Raw genomic sequence first — 23514 nt, 5'->3', positions numbered from 1 at the left:
GGTGTCTTCCAACTGAAATCTCAATGTTCTCAGTATGAAAAACCTGAAATCACATGCCTTTGTAAGGAAAGTGCTATTCACCCAGTAAACCCAAAAAAGCAAATGGATAATGCTGGCCATTTTGCCTTTCTGACATTTCCTTGGGAATCTGCAAGAACCTCCCTTTTCCCCTCCCCCAATAAGACCATTTAAGTGTGTGTTAAACAACTACAGAATACTAAATAAAAAGTTTGGCCAAAAACCCCAAAAAAAAGAAAAAAGAAATATGTGAGAAATAACTATTTACCCCCTTAGAACTCACAACATTTAAACAAGCCCAGTATTATGTAAGTCATTTGCTTTCTGGAGACAACCTAGTCCCCATTTAGGAATTACATTTAAGCCTATTTATGCTAATATTTCTAACTCAGTCATTTTAAAATGAGACTGCTACTAAAAAGAAAACTCCAGAATCTGTCCAAATTGCAATACAACAGACATTCCTGTTAGACTTCCTCTGTCCCTCAGAGTTTTTTCTTGTAGAGGCTTTAGTGATTTCCTTTCATGTCTGTTGGAATCTCTTTTCCAACAATGGACTTCTGATACAAAAACTGACCTTCTTGGCCCTGCACTACATACCATTAGAGCATTATCTAATAGCTGCTTGCTGGGTTCTTCTGGGCATGGATACTATTACATGCCTTGAGACTATGACTTTCCATACCTGGCTGCCCACTATGACTGAGTCATGGAGGCAGCAACTGTGGCAGATTAAAAAAAAAAAAGCTTTCTGAATTTAATCCCATAATATGCCAAAGCATGAAAGATTTTCATGTGCTATGGAAGACAAAGTGGTACTTTAAATGATAGACTAGAATCTAGGACCTCTGGCATATTCATCCCACCTAGAATTAGAAATTGCTTCCCTTGCTAGATGCAGTGAAACAATAGAAGGCCACCCCTCTTTCAGGCCTGTCATTCAACTGGAGAACAACTTGGGATAAACTAAGTGGACAGAAAATGGAGTCCTGCATACTGTATGTATGACAATGATATCATCGTGCATGGTGAAAGCCATTGGAGAGCTGCTGCCTTCCACCTCCTAACCAGGATATCTCTCATTAAGGATAATACCCAAGGGTCAGAAGTATTGGCTAAATTTCAGGCGGTCGCCTTAGTTTTAGAGGATTCCCTGGCCAACAATAGGCTCCATCTACACATTTTATAGACTCTTGGGCCATTGCTAATAGCCTGAGTTCTGGTCCAACCAATGGCAACAATTCTTTATTCAAGTTGCTCCTTTAGGGTAAAGAACTCTGGTAATTTCTTGCCCTAACAGATAGCCAAAAATATAATTTAAAGCCACACACATCTCTGCACATTCTAAAGCCACAACACAAGTCATTGACAAGAAATTCTTTATGCTCTTCAAAGTTCAAGATATCATTTATAATGACCAAGACACACATTCTCCTTCACAAAATGCCAAATGATTGGCTCCATTACGTGGCATTCAGCAGGACATTGATCTTTCTTACTGGTTTCAAGCTGTGTGCTTCAATGCCTTACTTAAATAAGTTCAAATTTAAACATCAAGGGTAGAAAATAATGTAACTTAATTTTGGATGTTTGACTCCCAATAAATTTTATATCTTGTTGTTTCTCTTTTGTCTCACATCTGGACAAGTTGTTAAGAAAGGCCAGATACTCACTCCCTTGAAACCAACGAGGACATTCAAGCAAGACAAACCCAACCAGTGTGTCGCAACTCTGCCTCAGGGCCCACTATCTGTTACACACACACACACACACACACACACACACACACACACAAGCCACTTGCTCTTTCCTTTGTTGAAGTCATTTTTTCACTAACATAGGAGTCTCCTCTGCTATCAAAAAGCCTCAATATGTGAGTAACACATCTTTTTATAACATCTTGGCATGTGTCCATCTCAACATCAAACAAAATTTGTGTAAAGGTCAGTCCCATCCTCTATGGGACCACCAAAAAAAACGGATCCTTGAAAGAATGGATCGATAGATGGCACAGAGCTAGTCACTATATAGCTGCCATAAATTACTTCACTATAACCGTTTAATTCTATGTTGAAATCCATGCATTATTGTAAAACTATGGAACTCTTTATGGGGCATACTTATCTTTTATGTTCCACAAAGTCATAATATGTGGTATGAATAAAAAAATTAATATTTGAGTAAATGAAAACTTGTTTAATATGTATCATGTATATAGTATACAAGATAAAATATTGTAATAATTAAATTATATCTCTCTGTCATAAAATAATGTATAACTCTGAGGGAATATAATAAAGTTCACTAGATTTAAACCTATTATGTGTCAAGTCGTGAAATATTTTCAATGTTTAATTCAAAATTAAGGTAGTCAAATTCTGAAAACTCACATGATTGGAGAATTTAAAACTCCTAATTGTGTGTGTAGATTGAATTTTCCTAGAGTCATGAGCTTCCTTATGAGAAGCTGAGCTTCCTTTTTAGAAGTTGGTCTGATCCAAAAAAACTGTGTAGAAACTAAACAGTGTTTGAGAAACTACACAACCAGAAATAACATCAATAGGAAAGGTGAGGAATGGAATGACCTATTTTGAAGGGAAAAGCTCTCATTGTATCTGGTAAGTGCATTAAATATAAAACTTTTCATTAAAATATTAGAAAAATAGCTAGAAATAAATTGTTAAACACTGAGGAAGACTCAAATGCAGCATAATACATTACATAGAGATTTTATGAATAAACAAACAAGGGAAACTTCATTTATTCAGTACTTAGGGTGCCATGTGAGTGTGGGCATAGATGATCCCATTTAATTAGCAAATCATTATGTGTTAAATTCTGTTTTTAATAACATAAGGACAAGTAAAAATAAATTTATTTTTCTGTCACTATGTGTCAGTTGTCATACCAATAAATTTATAGACCAATATTAAACATTATACAAATGTTTCAACAAAGGATTTAATTTCTCCAGTTTCTTAATGAAAACCCAATTTCTGCAGCTATGTTTTGCAGATGATGTGAAATTAAGGGTCAAACTCTTAGTAGACAAGATACCACTGAATCATCACAATAAATTTCAAAAAGGAAATTGGTAAATATGCATCTTGAGGTTATACAAAATAAACATGAAAACATAAATCATTTTGTTTACTACTATCAAAGCAGCCAGGTAACAGAAAGATTGATAGAGAAATAAATAGAAACATTTTCTATTTATTTTATTTTTCATGCTTCAAATACTTGATTTTATAAATTTAAAAGCAAATAAAATAGTATGCATAATAATTTATATTAAAAACATCAACATGTTATGCATGGAACCCTATATATGAAATCCTTGTAATAATCATTTTATAAAGCACAAATTTATATGTGTGCATGCCCATGCTCTTTATTCTATGCTTTAAATTATTTAATGTTCAATATTCTTATAAAACTCATTATGTTATCAATACAAATAAAAAGGCAGTATTCAAATGTTTATCAAATTAGCACATAATAAGCAACCAAGTAGTAACTTTGTATTTTTTTTTATCAATATACTATTAATTCTATGAGGACAAAGGCCTGCACCTCTTTTATTCACAATTATAACCGTGATGCTTGAAATATGACATCAAACATAATAGACACAAATAGATTTGCTTACTGGACACCAACAAATAAATGGATGAATTAATTAAATGTGTACACACATATTTCATAATTTTCCAAATTTTGTGTATTTTAGAATAATTATTAAAATTTATGTTGAAATAGTAAATTTTAGCATTTCCTTCACCATGCCTTTTCAATTAGGTTTATTCCTTTACATTTAATTTCAAATATGCTTTCCTCAGCACATGGTGTTCTCACATACAATGAGAATTACGTAGATATACAGTTGACCCTTGAACAACACAAATTTGAACTGCCTGGGTCTGCTTACATGTGGATTTTTTTCAATACAAGTTGCATAGAATGCACCTGCCTCTCCTGCCTCCCATGCCACCTCCTCCACCTGTTCTGCTCCTGCCAAGCCCTCCTCTCCTTCATCCTCCTCAGCTTATTCAATGTGAAGACAATGAAGGTAATGACATTTATGATGGTTCATTTCCACTTAATGAATAGTAAATGTATTTTCTCTTTCTTATGATTATCTGAATAATATTTTCTGATCTCTAGCTTACTTTATTGTAAAGATGCAGTATGGAATACATATAACAAACAAGATATGTGTGAATTTACTATGTTACCAGTAAGGCTTCCAGTCAACAATAGGCTATTAATAGTTAAGTTTTGGGGAATCAACAGTTATATGTGGATTTTTGACTGTTTAACCTTCTGGACCTCTAACTTTCAGGTTGTTCAAGGGTCAACTCTAATGTCAATAAAAAAAAAAAAAGGAAGCATCATTTAACAAACAGTTCAAGTCCTTTCAGGAAATTGTATTATTTGTCCAGTAATATCTTGAGATAGTTTTCTGATAAGTCAAATATACTGGGATGAAATAAAACATTTTTGTTGAAAATTATAATAGTTTCTTTCACACAGTATTTGAATACAAGTAATTCACTTATTTAGGCTTTCATGTCTTTATTTGAAAAATAAAGTGATTTAAGTAGATTATTTTTACATGAAACATTTTGTATTCCAGTTCAATGCAATTCCATTGCATCCAATTTAATCCAATAAATGTTGATTAAACAGAAGTCACATATCAGATACTGCCAGCTGAAGATAGAAAAGATAAGTAGAACATGGTTTAAGAAACACAACCCACATTGCTCATTCATTTATGTGCCAACTACAAATACCTTTGTGTTATAGTAGCAGAGTAGAGTAATTGCAAGAGACTATATGGACCACAAGCCTGAAATATTTACTATCTGGACTTTGAAAAAAAAGTTTGCCAATGCCTATTGAAGATAATGATGTTTTGCTTCTTTATTATATCCACATACCTGCAGATTCAGAATGAGCTTGTCAGGGGCCCTAGCAAAGCAATTTAAATAATAAATACCAAGCTGATAGTGACATTTCTCTTCTCTGACAATCCCCCAAGCCTGGCTTCACCACTGCATGCTTCTAATTGATGACCTCTCACTTAAACGAACAGAGCTTTGAAGATATATATTAGTAAACTACATAAAATGAAGAACCAGTAGTGGAACTTCATTCTAAAGGGGATATTTTGACATATAATGTCTAAGGGGATCAACTGTGTCTACTCTACAACTGATAAATGAAAGAAAATACACAAATACATCTAATAACTCTAACAAAAATGTCAGTATTTAAAAAAACTTTCAAAAAACATTAGTAATATCTTTAGATACTTATCAAGAGAAATCCCATTATCAAATATTTCTTGGAACAATATTGTCTGAAAATAAAAAATGACCCTTTGAAGCAGATAAACTCTGTCTCTCTAAATTGGATAAAATCCCTTTTCAAGATATTAAGAGCACAACATTACTTTGAGAATTCCAGTATTCACATAAAATTTAATTACAAAAAAATCCTACAAGCCATCCTTTATCACACAAACTTTATGCCCAGGAGCAGATTGTATTATTTTACTATTAATCATACAGCCTTTACATACATGTGTTAGTCAAATTTAGATATAGTGTAGAAAGTTGTTGAAATTGAGAGCCAGAATTCAATTACTGATAGTAGTCCAAATACTCTGAACCTCCCCTTTTAATACTTTATGTGGCTCACCTGTCTGTGAAAGGGATATAACTCTTATTATTTTGTATTAATTATGCATTGAAGGTATAACATATTTTTACTGCCCCAATTCCATAGCAATGCAAATTATTGTGAAATACTTATATCTAAAACTTAAAGTATTGTATCTAAAGTGAATTGTGTGTGTGTGTGTGTTCTTTGTGTATTATTGTTGGTGTTTGTTTGCTTATATTCTTTGCTTCATCTTAGGTATCCGTTATATGTTCAATCATCAGTATTTTTAAATTCAACTGAAATAAGATCATTGAAAACAAGGAAATTGTGTAATAAGATGATTTCTAGAAATGCTGATTTTTTCCCCAAAAGTAGGAAGTAAACAAATGAATTTTATTTTGTTAACACTTCTCAAAATGATAAAGTTAACAGAGCGTGGAGGTTGACAAGTCTCAGCAGATTTCATCTTCTCAAAAAGTAGCTCCAAAGTTTCTAATGCCATAGAACTGAGAGGGAGCAATGTTATCATCAAAGACGGCTGTGATGTATTTCCTTTTCTCTAGAAATTATGTGGAAATAGGGATGAATCCAATTGTTAAGCTCTCGTTAGTGCTATTTTAACAATCTGCTTTCAAACTATAGTCTTAGTTTCTTTTTTCAGTTTATTAAGGCATATATATAAAATAAAAATTTTATATATTTAAGGTATATAACATGTTTTCATACATTTATAGATTATGAAATATTCAAAAGCAAGGTAATTCACCTATCACCTCACAAGCTTATCAATTTTTGTGGGGAGAATTTGAAAGTTATTCTCTGTTAGCAATTTTCAAGTATAAAATGTATTATTATTTAATATAATCACTACACTATATAATATTTAAGAACTTAATCATCTTGAGTAACTGAAACCTTCTATCCTTTGATCAACATCTCCCTATACCCTTCCTTCAGCCACTGGTAACCGCCATTCCACTCTGCTTCTAAGAGTTACATATTTTTTAGATTCCGCATATGAGCTCATGCAGTACCTTTTTCTGTGTTAGTCCATTATTGCACTGCTGTGAATAAATGCCTGAAACTGGATAATTTGTAAAGAAAAAAGGTTTAATTGGCTCACGATTTCACAGATTGTACAGGAAACATGGCTGCCGAGGCCTCAGGAAGCTTCCAATTATGGCAGAAGTCGAAGGAAAAGCAGGCATGTCTTAAATAGCCAGGGCAGGAGGTAGAGAGAGAGGGGAGAAGTGCCATACACTTTTAAATACCCAGGTGTTGTGAGAACTCACTCATTACAATGAGAACAGCAAGGGAGAAATCTGCCCCCATGATCCAATCACCTTCCACCAGGCCCCTCCTCTAACACTGAGGATTACAACTGGACATGAGATTTGAGAGAGGACACAAATCTAAACCATATCACTTCCAAAAGCCCTACCTCTTATCAACATATAAATTTGGGAATTACTATTCCAACACATGAAATTCTATTGACACATTCACATTCAAATCATAGTAGATTTTTTTTTATGTGTAGAATGTTGGTTCTAAATCTCATAGCTTTTTCAGATGTGAAGAGAATTTTGTATAATTCAGATAAGATATTTTTGAGGTAAAATGTATCTACTTATGTAATCTAGCATATCTGTGCACAGAACTGTCATGAAGAAATCTTTTTTTGAAATTCATCTCTAATGTGTGGGACTTGTAATCCCCCTTATTGCCTAAAGCAATATACCATAGCATTGTCCACATACTTTTGAGCTTACCTACATCCTGATAGGCACAAGAAAATGTGTTAAAACAATCTCGCCCTGATAATATTTACTAAATGTATAATAGTTTGAATTTCTAAAAATATTGGTTTAAATGCTTAAGTGTAAGACTGATGAAAATACAATTTAGATAGCCTAAATGACCGTAAATGAATAAAAGCTTTAGCAGATTATTGGAGTCTTCACTGAAAAATAGTGCTAAAAGATTATTATAGATAGATGGCTTCACAATAGCAAAGAATGTGTAAGTTTAATTAACAAATTATTCTAAATTTCTCAGATAAAAATTAAACAGGAAGGGCTTAAGGAACAACATTATATTACCCCATTAGAAGTCAATTTTTTCTGATGACGATCATCTAGGTTAATTTAGTTGACGTGGCTTTATTATCATGAAGGTTTTCACGATTCATTTAAAAACTTAGTCTCATAGGATAGTCATTATAAAGAAAAATGAGTATTATATTGTTAAAAATTTCTCTGTGAAATAAGACAAAATATGAGTGGTGAATTATCTAAATACACAATCTCATGCAAAATATTTGGATGAAAAGCTCAGAGTTGCTGATTCTAAAAGAAAAATTCAATGGATTTTGCTATGTTCAGGTGAGAAAAAAGTCATAGAGAAAATTAAGTAGATTGATGGTGCTTGGAATTACTAATAATGTATTATGTAGATAGGATAATAGTTTTTAGAATCTGTAGTTTGTGAACTATGAGAACAACCATGCTGATGATTATTTTTTAGTTTAAAGCATTGTAAGACAACATGTAAAGCAGTAATTTAAAGCATAGTAAAATATTTGTAATTGATGAGTATATTTCTATTTTCTATAGTTAGAGAAATGTAGCTACATACCGCCAAAGAAATGCTAATTTATATTAAAAAGTTGAATCACCAGAACTTGTATAGAAAGTTAGAAATTACTCTTCTGGTATTATTGAATGTGAATGTGTATATGCAGAAGGTAGACAAGGAGAGACAGAGAGAGAGAGAGAGAGAGAGAATATGAAATTATTATACGTTAACATTTTACAGTAACATACATGTGATTTAAAGTCCAAGCAGTTGTTAATGGTGCCGTCATTTAACATTGAGTATCCTCAAGGAATTTCTCCATCCACCTCTGGTACATAACATGGCATTTTTATCAAATAATCTTTTATAGGCTGGGCGCAGTGGCTCACGCCTGTAATCCTAGCACTTTGGGAGGTTGAGGCGGGTGTATTGCCTGAGCTGAGGAGTTTGAGACCAGCCTAGACAATATGGTGAAACCCTGTCTAAAATACTACAACTACAAAAAAATTAGCCGGGCGTGGTGGCGGACACCTGTAATTCCAGCTACTCAAGAGGCTGAAGCAGGAGAATGGCTTGAACCCGGGAGGCAGAGGTTGCAATGAGCCGAGATCACGCCATTGCACTCCAGCCTGGCGACAGAGCAAGACTGTCTCAATAATAATAATAACAATAATAATCTTTTATGGCACTTCTTAGAGTTTTTTTTACTATACAATGTGATTTTTTTTCTTCTACTTTTAATTTCCTTGGGTACAGGTGCAGGTTTATTACATGGATAAATTGTGTGTTGCTGAAGCTTGGTGTACCAGTGATCCAGTCACCCACATAGTGAACATAGTACCCAATAGGTAGCCTTCCAACACAGCTGCTTCTCTCATTCTACCCTCTCAAGTAGTCCCCAGTGTCTATTGTTCTCATCTTGGTTTCCATGTGTATTTAATGTTTAGCTCCCACTTTTAAGTGAGATCATGTGGTATTTGGTTCTCTGTTTCTGTATTAGTTTGCTTGGGATAATGGCCTCCAGCTGCATTCATGTTGCTGTAAAGGACACGATTTTATTCTTTTTTTATGGCTGTGTAGTATTTCATGGTGTCTATGTACCACATTTTCTTTCCTATTCCACAATTGGTGGGCATCTTGGTTGAATCTTTGTCTTTGCTATTGTGAACAGCACTGCAATGAACATGAGTGTGTATGTATCTTTTCGGTTAAACAATTTATTTTCCTTTGGGTATATATCCAGTAGTGGGATTGCTGAATCAAATGGCAGTTTTAAGTATTTGGGGAAATTTCTGCACTGCTTTCTATGGTGGATGAACTAGCAATATGTAGTGTACCATTCACACTAGCAATGTATAAATGTTCCCGTTTCTTCACAACTTTGCCAGCATCTGTTGGTTTTTGATTTTTTATTAATAGTCATTCTGACTGGTGTGATATGGTATCTCAGTATTGTTTTGATTTGCATTTCTCTAATGATTAGTGATGATGGGCATTTTTAAATATATTTGTTGGCTACATGTATGTCTTTTTTTTTTTTTGAAAAAGTTCTGTTTATGTTCTTTTCCATATTTTTAATAGGGTTGTTTTTTGTTTCATGAATACTTTAAATTTCTTAAAGATCCTGGATATTAGATCTTTGTTAGATGATTAGTTTGTGGATATTTTCCCCCATTCTGTAGGTTTTCTGTCCACTCTGTTAATAGTTTCTTTTTTCGTTGTTGTTCAGAAGCTCTTGAATTTAATTAGGTCCTATTTGTGTATTTCTGTTTTACAACTGATTTGGTGGACTTAGTCATAAATTCTTTGTCATGGCCAATGTTTAGAATGGCATTTACTGGTTTTCTCCCAGGGATTTTTATTGTTTTAGGTTTTACATTTAAATGTTAAATCCATCCTAAGCAAATTATTGTATAAGGTGAAAGAAAAGAGCCCAACATTAATCTTCTACATATTGCTAGCCACTTATCCCAGCACCAGTTATTGACTAGGTAGTCCTTCCCCATACTGTTTGATATTGTTTTGGTCAGAAATCAGGTGATTGTAGGCATGTGGCTTTATTTCTGGGGTCTCTATCCTGTTCCATTAGTCTGTGTGTACGTTTTTGTACCAGTACCATGCTGTTTTGGTTGCTGTGGCCTTGTCATATAGTTTAAAGTTGGGTAGTATAATGCCTCAGGCTTTGTTCTTTTTGCTTAGGATTGTTTTGGGATTCAAGCTTTTTTTGATTCCTTATGAATTTTATGATATTCAAGAGCAAATAAATATATTTATAATGGTGATAATGCCGTCAATGACTAAAGTTTTGGAAAATCTCTCAAAATTGACAGGATGACAAAAAGGAGGGAGTCTTTAAATCAAGTTTATCCTAAAGCTGCCTACTTACATTTTTTAAGTTTGGCCTAAATGTTTGTCTGTACAACGTGAACTATAGCATAAATGGAAATGTAAACAGACTGTAATCTATTCTTGTGCCAATCACTGAGTTTTGGCCAATCAAATGTGGCCAAATGTTAACCGTGTTCAATTAAGACAAATGCCAAGCTGTAACCTATCTGGCTGTTTGTGCAACTCACTTTCATTTTCCGTAGGTCACTTTCCTTTTTCTCTCCATAAATCCTCTTCCACCATGGGACTGCGCTGGAGTCTCTGAGCCTACTCCGGCTTGGGAAGTTGCCTGATTTGCAAATCATTCTTTGCTCAATAAAATGCTTGTAAATTTAATTTGGCTGAAGTTTTTCTTTTAACACAAGCTACCTTTATCCAGAACAGTTTTAATGCAGGCAAAGACTGAGACACTATGAAAAGAATTCTACTGATCAACTAAAGTTTTTTTCTACCCTAGAATGGTTGGCCTCTTTCCCCAAATTTTAAGGCACTTAGACTGTAAAGCACAGCATGCTTTTCTCATACTGACATATACCTAACGGCCACTTTGTCATCTCAAAAAACTATATATCAAATTGTATCCATCCCTCTCCTATTTAAAAAATGTTCTCTTTTATTATTCTACCAAGTTACTTTGAAGGTGACTTCACAAAGTTTTTGGAGAATCAACTGAGGTACTATATAGGGACTTACTATGAAAACATTGAAGCACTAAATAAGCAAATTATGCTATTTTTGGAGAAGAGTGCAGAAGTGTGAGATCATGTATGTTGAAATACATTCTCAAGCAGCACATACTATTATAAGTACAATATAAATGTTTTATATGTAAAACAATTACCAGTAATTTTTTTCTAAAAGCACTAAGTCAATCTTCAAAGAAGACCATGAGAAGAGCCAATACCATTCTAATCTTCTGTTATTTGTAGTCACATCTGCCTTTCACATGAGAATATACATTTTTTTAGGACAGCGCTCTGTCTTACTCCTGTGTCTTTTTCCTCAGCACAATGCCTCACCCACAATATAAGTGCAAAAAATTTAAAAAATTTTTTTAATTTTTAAAAATTGGGGGAATTAAGTAGATCTTTAGTATATGCCACTTATACAAAAGCCACAAAAGAATTTTACTTCCAATCTAGCAGTAATATCAAGGTAGATAAATTATAAAATTAGATTCTTTGAGCCTGTGAGAGAACTGAGGTCACAAGGTAACCCAGTAAACTGAAATCCAAAGAATGACAACATTTTCTGTAGAGACTATTAGCTGCTTAAAGTATAAAGAATATAAAAAAATTTACAGCTTTTCTAGAAGAAAAACCTATAGAAATAAGAATATAGTGAATGAGCAGATAATCTCTTCATTGTTATGAAGTTCATAAATTGGAAATGCCTTATAATTAAGTTTTAAATTATTTGTGAATTTTAATAATTTTAGATGTAGACTATGATAGTTAAAAATTTATTTTGTAAATACCAAAGAAACCAATAAAATGAGAAGAAATAACAGTTTAAGATGTATCAATAAAATAAAAGGGTATGAAACATAAGTAATTTGTCAAAAATAAGACACAAAATTTGGAACTGAGGAGAATGAGTATATAAGAAGTGTAGAAATTAAACATCAAGAGAGTAGACTTTAACTCATAGAGATAGAGACTAAAATGATAGCTACTAGAGGCTAGTGTGGGAAGGGGAGCATGAGAAAATTTAGAAAAATGTTGATCAAAGGAAATGAAATTTTAGGTAGATAGAAACAACTTCAAGACATGTATTATAAATAAGATGACTATTGTTAATAAGAACGTGTTGTAATCTTAAAAATGGTAAGAGGATAGATTTTAAGTGTTCTTGCTACAAAAAATGTTAATGATGAGGTAACTCATAATTAGCTCAATTTAGCCATTTTACCATGTACACATATTTTAAAACATCATGCTGTACATGATAATATACAATTTTTACTTGTCAACTAGAGAAAGAAGTAAATTATAAAAAATCCAAACATATCAATAATTAAAATAAATGCATCAAAGGCTCTAATTAAGAGGGATAGCATAATAATAGATATAAAACAAGATTAACTGTGTGTGTATGAGGTACAAATAAGTTGAAAATAAAAGGATGAAAGAAAATTACAATATGAACACTAAGCAGCAGGAAGCTAGTGTGGCCTGCTAATTACAGACAAAATAAAGTTCAAGGTAAAGAGTATTATCAGAGCTAAAAAGCCCACCATTCTGCAATGAAGGAAAAGTTTGATAATGAAGAAAACATAATGCCAAATGTATATGCACCATATAACAAAGTTCCCACATATAGAAAAAGGATTTAACAAAAACATAGGGAACTAGAGACAAATCTCCAAATCATATTTGAAGACTTTAAGATGCCTCTCTCAATGGTAAATAAAACAAATAAAAAAATTCATAGAAATGTCAAAACCATAAACTCAACCTCAGTAACCTGAACTCACCTCATGAGTTATCATAGATAAGCAAATTAAACCAAAATGAGATATTACTGAATACCCACTATAATGGAAAAAATAAAAAAATAATTGACAACACTGTTTCTAGAATATGTGGAGCAACCAGAGCTCTCAAACAAAGAGAAATGAGATTTTAAGGGTTTCTTTTTCACAGGGCCCTCATCTGCCTTGACTGGAAAAGTGCCCATGGGAACACTGCATGGTGATGGAAAGATACTCTGTCTTGATATTCTGTCATCAAATCTGATTAAATGTTACACTTAAGATTTAAACATTTCATAGTATATAAATTATACTACAATAAAAAATAATAGTCTTAAAATGCGTTTAAAATGCATCCCTCTTTAAAAAATCAATTTAAAGTGTTTAGAAAAAGCTGAAAGGAATGGTACAAGCTTCACTTTACAGATTAGCTCAAAACAGTGCTATCAAGAATGAGTTCCAACCTTAAATATACATTTATGAATATGAAAGACATCATTACTTCCTTTGTATGGCAGACAGTCTGCACCATGTCATGTGTGCATATACTTCTGCCCTATTTCTCCATAAATAGCTTGAATTTACTTGAAGACAATGCTAGTTTTTTTGGTGCTGAAGCTAGATCATGTGCTTATAGAGAACCTGTGACCTCCTACCTTAGGTCTTTTCAGGCAGAGGGCTTGACATTCATTTAAATTATTCTCCCAGTGAATATATTACTTGTCCTTACTCTGCTAAGGTAATCAAATTATATACTATATACTATATAATATATACTATTACTATGTATACTATATACACACACACACACACACACACACACACACGCACACGCAATAACTGACCACTGATTATATGCCAGGCATTTGACAAAAAAATTTATCTACTTTTTCTATATAATATAATATAATATAAATTTAGCATTATCTTTTAATGGAAGATTATTTTGTCCCTTAAAATAGGCAAAAATTATGCTGCAATATGTAAATGCTTAAAGTATCACAGATACTTTATTAGTAAGTAAATAAGTCTAAGATAAAACTTAGATCAAACCTGGTTTTGCCTTATTCCAAGAATATGTGTTTAACTATCCCTATTTATATATAACCTCCCAAATGGTAAACACATTACCCTTGAAGAATAAAATTGACTATCGTGTTTTATACACTTTTGTATCCCAAGCATAAAACATGTCCCTGACAAAAAAAAATCACATGTAAATATTTCATATGTTGATCTGTACAGAATAGAACACACAATAATTGAGGGAAAAAAAGACAAAAGCAAAGAAGTAAAAATAAGACATTTTGACCTCAAACAGGCAATGCCATTTCTACAAAATATGGGGGGAACAGAGTTTCTTTGCTTTATTTTTTCCTTTAATCTTTTCATCCTGAGGTCAGGTCCTTAGAAGAGTACCTATAAAGACTTCAAAGGCCTATACTTGAAGTAGACATTGGAAACAACACCTATTTCTTCTTTCGGATTAGAATGAAGGAGTGTTCATTGTCTTACCTGTTTATGAGATTCAAAAAGAGAGAAGAGCAACTCTAAAAGGTTGGGAGCTGAAATATAGTGGAGTCTGTCATTTTTAACTTTCTTTAGTCAATTTATCTACAAAAGAAACAGAAGTATACTTTAGTAAAAGTTTAGAGTGCCCATAACCTTGGGATAAATATATTTTTAATATTTTCAAATATGTTGGATTTGTTTTACTTTTCAATTTTTATTTTTGAATCAGAGGGTACATGTGCAGGTTTCTTACAGAGGTATATTGTGTGCTGCTGATATTTGGAGTATGAATATATCCATCAATATTTGAAACCTGATTAATTCATACTTATTTTACTATTAATATAATAATTTGCTGGGGAAAAGAATCTCAGCTCAGCCTTGGAATTGATATATTTTACAAGATAGAAAATCAGTTTGTCATAAAATTTAGAAGAAACTTACTAAATTTATTCATAGTATTATTATTTAAAACATTTTTAGGATCAAACTTTAGCATATTTAAATTTGACAAATTGTTTTGAGACGGAAAATCTATAGGATATACAAATTTACAAAAAGTTAGATGGTAAAACCCTCTTTTTTTTCAAAGCAAGAAATGTATGCAAATATTTTTAAAATCGTTTGTCAGTAAAAAATGAAGAAAATTAAAATGAAGAAAACAAAAGTCAAAAGAAGAATGAGAGTCTGTATCTCCAGTGATCATATGTGAGTGATGTGGCAACATTTGCAGAAGTATATAACTGTGTTTAATAAAAACATGAGGTATTTAATCTGTAGATTAAACTCTCAAAATGTCTGTGATGAATATTGGTTTTGGGAGAGTTCAATACAGATTTTCCCAAAGGGGCCTTTTATGCCTCTCTAGCTATGTAGTCAAGCCAGGCTTACAAAGCAGTTCGACCGTATGAAAGACAGCACCAAATTGACTCTGGGTATCAACAGGAAAGTTTTGAACTTTACCTAGCACATCATAGTTGATTAGTTAGTCGGTTAGTTAGTATATAGCCTTGACAGTCTAAACCAGGTATCCAGGTACTGCTGGAGATAAGCTTAAAGCTGTTCCAATCCAGCTGTAATACAATTCTAACCTATGTAACATTCATAAGCTAAGTTCTGACCTTAAGATGCTAGAAAATAAACAAGAAATTAAATCCAAAATTAAGTAGGAGGAAGTATGGGATACATAGTAAAAAGAAAAATCAATGAAAGAGAATAAAATAACGAAAATTGACAAACCCAGTATTATTTATTTTAAAGGATGAATAGAATATATAAAAAACAGGATATACATAGAAAATATATTACACAGAAAAGAATGGAAGATGCACACTATCTGATTTCAAGGCTCACCAAATAGCTACAGAGGTCAAGAAAGTTTTGTATTTGTGTTAGGGTAGACAAATATAATAGACTCCATACCTAGATCTACCTATATATGATCAACAAATTTTTGGCAAGGCAATTCACTGGGGAAAGGAAAGTATTTTAAACAAATCATGCTTGTAACTTGAATAAATTGTTCAGAGTCAGTCTACCCCAGAAAGTGGCTGATTTCATGGTCTAATTTCAATCATGTCTTTCATTATATTTTTGGAATTAAAGGTAAATTGAAGGTTATATTATATATATATATACACACACACACACACACACACACACATATACATATATGTACACACACATATATACAGACCTACATATGTGTGTGTATCATTTTTCTCATATTTTATGTATCTATTTATTAAATTTCTCAAACTAAGGGGTTTTTGTCTCTATAGTGACTTTTTCATTAATCAGGCATCAGAAATAAATGTTCCCATTTCTTGAGAGAAAAACTCTTTTCATATCCTTTGGCATAAGTCAAATCAAATGTTCTTTCTCAGTATGTTCCATTTTGAATTGCTTCTCTTGTAGGCAGAACCTATAACTGACATATTTTCACTTCCCCTGGTGTGCAATGTTTTATTAAGCTAATATGTCTTTAGGTTACTGTAGGTTCAACTAATTTTGGATGTAAATCTTTGTGAAATATAGATTGCCAAGACCAGCTCAGTTGTGGAGACTAACCCAGTGGCACTAGAGGAATTAAAGATACACACACAGAAATATAGACTGTGGAGTGGGAAATCAGGGGACTCACAGCCTTCAGAGCTGAGAGCCCCGAACAGAGTTTGACCCACATATTTATTGACAGCAAGCCAGTGATAAGCATTATTTCTATAGATTATAGATTAACTAAAAGTATTCCTTATGGGAAACAAAGGGATGGGCTCTGGCTAGTTATCTGCAGCAGGAACATGTCCTTAAGGCACAGATTGCTCATGGTAGTGTTTGTGGTTTAGGAACTCCTTTAAGTGGTTTTCTGCCCTGGGTGGGGCAGGTGTTCCTTGCCCTCATTCTGGTAAACCAACAACCTTCAGCGTGGGCGTCATGGCCATCACGAGCATGTCACAGTGCTGCAGAGTTTTTGTTTATGGCCAGTTTTGGAGCCAGTTTATGGCCAGATTTGGGGACCTGTTCCCAACAATAGGCTTGCAGCAATGTCTTGTCTTTTATAGAGTAAGCTACTTTTTAATTCAACCAATGTGTACTAACATCTATTATATTCAAATCATTAGTTCAGGAATTATCAATGGTGTATATGTTAAAAAAAGCTGAAAGTGTTTTAGTGGACATGTATCTTTTTTTTCTTTCAAACACAGAGACTCTCCTATGGAGATCCAGCATCTTTATAAATAGCTTCAGTATGTGGATAATCATTATTTGGTTAACTCTACTTTTTAAAATTTTTGCCTTAAGTAATTATATTTTCTCTGGACACACCAAGAACTTCACAAAAGGGCATATCTAAATGGTCCCTGGACATGAAAACATTGCATTTTGTTAGTCATCATAAAAACACAATATAAAATAATAATTCAATATTTCTATACACCTATTGGAATGGCTAAATGCCACACAAACAACTAAAGATTATATTTTAATTTTTCTGCTGACTCTGATATAGCAAAATCTGTATAGTTCTGCAAAATTTCATCCTGTATTTCTGGATGCCCTGAAGAAGATCTCAGTTGACATCACAAACAATATTTACATATTTTTTTCACTTTTGTACCCCTAAGTTTGCTGCCAACAAAGAATCTTAAAGAAGCAAATTACTGCAATAAATGATGCTAATAGCAGTCTGATAGGCACTAAATAAAATTAATAACAGGTCACCTCACAAGAATTCTTCCAAAGTCGTATAATAGGTATGTATACATTTAATAAAAATACAAACAAAGTATTGTTGATTTCATCTCATATTATACACAAAAATAAAATCTGGATGGACTGCAGTTATGTATAAAAAAAAGAACCACAATTCTAGAAAAATATTCAGAGTAGTGTCTTCATAACCTTCAAACAAGCAAAGATTTATTGAAAATGACAAAACGTGCTAATCATAAATAAAATCATGAGTAGCATGACATTTTTAAAATGAATAACTTTTGTTCATCAAACAGTAAGATAGGTATAGGTTAGTGACTGAATGAGATGAGATGTTTTCAGTAAATATACCCAACAATAACACTGATATTGAGAATAAATGAACTCTTAGAAATTGATAGGGAATAGGCAGACAATCCAGCAGCAAAAGGAAGAAAAATAAAACAAGAATAAGTACTTCAAAATAGAGGATATATAAATGGCCTCTGGACATAGGAAGATGTACACTTTATTTTAAAATAATAATTGAATGGCAATACATATCCATTAGAATGTCTAAAATAAACACACACACACACACACACACAATACCAAGCATCTGGAAAACTATGGAGTAACTAGATCTCTCATGTACTGACTGTGAAGTGGAAATTTGTTGCAATAGTAGAAAAATTGATTGACATGATCTGCTCGTATGTAATATGTATGTATCTTGTGACCTAACAATTTCACTCTTAGATATGTACCCAACAAAAAATGCATGCATATATGTAGCAAACTTTATGCGTACAAACATTCATGGCAACTTAATTTGGCCCAAATTAGAAACAATCCAGTTGTCCATAGTAATAAATCAATTAATTGTGGAGTATTTACACATTTGAATACTATGAAGCAATAAAAATAAAGGAACCATTGCACATGTACAACATTTGAATTTCAAAAACCTTAAGTTTAACAATAGTTAGACACAAATGAGTTAATAATGGTTATTTGAAGTTTATAAATTTTTCAAACAAGTATATCTAATATATGATGATAGACTTTACAGTAGTTATAACTTCTGTGTAGTTAGTGACTGGGAGAGGGCAAAAGGGGCACGTTTGGAATGCTAGTAGTGAAATATTTGTGATCTGGTTAGTTGCTACAGATAAAATATGTGGCCTCAAGATTTGTGCATGTCTTTGTAGGTTTTTAGATTTCAGATAACAGTGTTCTTAATAAATACGTAAATAAATAATCCAGGAGAGAGAGAATGGTAGTTTGGACTAGAGTACTAATGAAGTGGTAAGAAGCGGTTCAATCTATTTGGAAGGTAAAGTCAATACTATATGCTGAAAATTAACTGTGCCGTGCCAGAGAAATAAATTTTAGATGACTTCTGAGGAAGTAGAAAATTATGCTTGGTATTAAAAAGAAGAAACAGCAGGTTTTGGGAGGTAAGATCATGTATTTGGTTTGTGACATGATAAATTTGATGTGCTTTCGAATAGTCCACTGGAGAGAAAAGAAAGAAATCTCATATTCCTATTCGCCATTCAGTAGAGAAATCTTGGAAAAAATAAAAATACAAAAAAAGTTGAAAGAAAAAAGAAAAAGAATATACATAGTTGGCATATCTACAATAATACATAAATAGACGTCATTTTAGGAGCATTGTTTAGATATAGTGAGAGAAATTCATACATATGAAATATTTCATTCATAATATAATTTCCAAGATCCATCAGCCTAATATAGCTGCAAACACATAAATTTAAATTTAATTATTATTTACACATCTCTTTCATAAAATAAGAATTCTGCAGACAAAAACAAACAATAGTTCAGGTGTAGAATATTTGGGAAGAACAAATACATCTTGTCCAAAGAGTATATATATATATATATATATATATATATATATATATATATATATATATGTATATGTATATACACACTGACTATAACAAAGAATATATATGTTCTTTATAAGCATACATGAAAGTTACTTTTTAAATGGAACACACAAAACCATAAAGCAAAAGTCAAAAATATGAAAGAATTGTACCTATTAGGTTTCTAAACACAATACAATCTTGTTAAAAATGCAATAAGCATAGACATTGGCTTAAGCTGGGAGAGTCTATTTTTATGTCCAATAGCCCATATCCATGGGAAGACATATAAAAAGATACCGTTAAAAGCACCTTTATTTGTATGTTAAATTACATTATCATCCTAGTTACACATCAATAATAAAAGATATTCTCAAATTATATTTTGAAACACAAATTTAAATAAGTAATGGATTAAGAAAAACATTATATGGGAAATGATACTTTGAACTCATCAATAACACATTTCTATAATCAGGTACATTGGAGCTTTAAAGAACAGTTTCTCAAACTTTTGTTCTTGGGACTCTGTTAAAATATTAGGCATTATTGAAGTACCTTACAGATCTTGTGCATGTAGGAAGTATCTTTCAAAATTTTCCATATTAGAAAATAAAGCAGAAAAATTTTTCAAATACAATATTGCACAAGCACAAATTTGATTACTCATAAGAACAATTATGTCATATTACCTAGCCTCTGGAAAATTCCACCTTGCTTCATGAGAGCAGGAGAGTGAAAATAGTGAATAATATATAAGTATTATTTTGAAATAGTTTTAAATTCATAACCCTTTTAAAAGATCTCAGAGACAACCAGGTGTTTCCAAGTCATACTTTGAGAGCTTCTATTTTAAGAAAATGTATTGTATATATTCATTCAAGTTGTTTTTAAGAGAAATTTATAGATTTAAATAAGATCTATTTAATTATCATACTACACTCTTATTACTAAAAGTTATGCGAGCTGGCAATTAGTGAGTTAAGTAGCACCAGTGAAAAATTAGAATATAAAGAATTAAACTATAAAAATAAAGGAAAGACATTATAAAAATGACATAAATGAAGCATAAAATTAAAAAGTAACAAAGGATAGCAACAATATCCTAGTTACTTTGTAGTATTTAATAAAATAGGCATACTTCTGTCTATACTGATGGAGACAAAATATAAATATGAAGAATATGAAGAATAAATAATATCCATAAATAATACAAAGAAATAAAATAATATTCTTAAATAATATGAAAAATAAAAAGTGGACATAGTACAAATACAGTAAAAATAAGCAAAATAAGAGAGAGGAAGGATCCTCAGGAAGGATCTCGTGATCTCTTTGTGTTGTGTCCCCTGCCGTAAGGTCTTATACGCCTCCTCTAATCCCAGACTATATAAAGAACAAAAGATGGAAGAAGAAGATAAGGAAATAGAAAACACTGATAATTAAAAAAAGAGAGAGAGAAACTCAGAGAAAGGATTTTTAAACCCAAGAAGGAATTCACAAACTTAAAGTTCACATGTTAAGTCCATACATTCGACTACATAGATAGAGGGTAAGCTTGTGATGAAAATCAGTACTGAGTTAGATAATTTTTATCGTACAGTTTAATGAACATAATAAATGATTAGTATGAATAAATTTGCAGTACTAATACCAAAGCTTATTCTTTAGAGGACCCATTATCTCAATTTTTCTTTCAAACTATTTACACCTAGTTATAGTTCATAGTCAAAGTCTCCCTCTTTCTCAAATTGTGTTGCAAAGAACAGCCCTGGGACTGTCAGATATTGCTGATCCCAGCCACGTTAGTGTTGTTAGTGTTAAGGGTTAAGGTGGGGCTAGGCCATGAGCCACAGTGTGATTTGCCTTAGACAAGTCTGCCTACCAGCCCAGGGAAAGATTAATTGCTTCCATGGTTTTTCCTTCACAGTTCCTTACATGGGGTTTCATTTTCTAGGCCCCAGGGCTTTTGTAAAATAAGCAAATGAAAAATAGAGGATATTTTATTCTACTCTTCATTCCCTTGGTTCCCATAGGCAGTGAAGTGAATTAAAAACGAAATATGAGAGAGTGGGGAAGAGAAAATCTCTTTAATAAAAGTGTGGCTCTGTTCCTATTACAAGTGTTTTACATTCTGGCTACATATTACATGTAGTACGGGGACTCAATTCTTTAGAAGAGATATTTTCAGAGGGAAACAAATAAGAAGGCATCAGCTCTGAAGCTGCTTCAGTATTTGTGGATTTTATGCAGGAATATAACCTCACAGCTCCTCCACTTTCTCCTTTCTTTTCAGGAAAAGCAGCTTCTCCCACTGGCATAGAGCTGCCCAACATTGACTGCTTTTCATCTGGGCCAATTATCTTTTGTCTGATTCTCCTAGCAGAGGCAATAGTTCCTCCTTATCTGCAATTTCTATGTCCTTATTTGACCCATCTGGGACATGAATTATCCCTTTGTCCAGACTATCCACAGCATCTGTGCTATCTGCCTGTTAGTCACTGAGTAGCCATCCCAGTTATTAGGTCAACTGTTGCAGTACCTCAGTGCTTGTGTTCAAATTAAAAAAAAAAAAAAAAGCACATCTTATTATACTTAATAATGGTCTCAAAGTGCAAAAGTAGTGATGCTAATACATTGCTGTAATTGTTCTATTTTATTATTGGTTTTTGTTGCCAACTCCTTTCTGTGCCTAATTTATAAATTAATTGTTTTATAAATATGTTTGTATTGAAAAAACATTAACTACATAATACACATTATATATATACACATTATACAGATATAATGTGTATATATATATACACACACACTATATATATATATAAATACACACACACACACACACACACACATACACACACACAGTTTGGTACTATCCGTGGTTTCAGACATTTACTGGGGGTCTTGGAAACATATTCTCTGCATTTAAGTGGAAACTATTTCTCTTTCTGTTGATTCATTAGCCTTAGGAATTTCTAAAAGAATGAATTCAGGCTGGCTCTTTTGGCCCCTATTGCAGGTTTACTTTCTCACTCAGGGTGGTGATGGAGACAGGAGCTACTCAAAGTGCTTGGGTATATTTAACAAATTGATAAAGCTCTCTGGCATATAATCAGGCTGTTAAGGGCTCAAAAACCATCAACTTTTGAATGATGAGTAGAATTCCTACAATATTCTCTATTCCTTGGGGAAATAATTCTCTAACCATTTGCTAAACCTCCTATGTATTTTTATGGAACCCATAAATAAATTGAAATTTAAAAGATTTAATTTGTTCCTGTAGGTCTTCACAAAGCTCTCCACAATATAGGAATTTAAAAAATTAAATGAAGAGTTAAAGAGTTGGGGTTGCAAAATGAGATTTTACAATGAAATTTTAAGAAGTAATATGACATTGGGTATTCAAAGAAGAAAAATGGATAGGAGCAGGCAAGCTGGAACAGATAGGACCAACAACATAAAGCACCCATGAAACAGTGCTCAAGTGCTCAACCAGATAAGACATTTTTTTACTCAATTATAGTATGAGCACCTTGATCTGGGAATGATTTACATCTAGAGATAAGAATTAGAAAAAATATCCTAGGAAAAAGTAGTGAAGAGTGAAATTATAATAATCCCTAGTGCAATGAAACAACTAGGTTATATGACATGACTCTTGCCCCTTTAATTATTCCAATTATTCCTAAAAAGAAGAGATCTGTGTTACTAATAGTAACTAACAAAGTGGCCCATGGATACAGGCAGAATAAAATTCAATGCTTATTCACAGCTTGGTCT

General features: G+C 32.5%; 1 long non-coding RNA gene across 1 annotated transcript in view; it reads left to right on the top strand.

The window, feature by feature from the left end:
- Positions 1 to 23514, top strand: part of LOC134756860 (uncharacterized) — a 206803-nt gene that overhangs the window by 115421 nt on the left and 67868 nt on the right. The window lies entirely within an intron of this gene.

The sequence above is a fragment of the Gorilla gorilla genome, chromosome 13 (assembly GCF_029281585.2).
Source record: "Gorilla gorilla gorilla isolate KB3781 chromosome 13, NHGRI_mGorGor1-v2.1_pri, whole genome shotgun sequence".
In the NCBI taxonomy this organism is placed as follows: domain Eukaryota; kingdom Metazoa; phylum Chordata; class Mammalia; order Primates; family Hominidae; genus Gorilla; species Gorilla gorilla.
The sequence above is the reverse complement of the archived record's forward strand: the minus strand, read 5'-3'. Positions and strand labels throughout refer to the sequence as shown.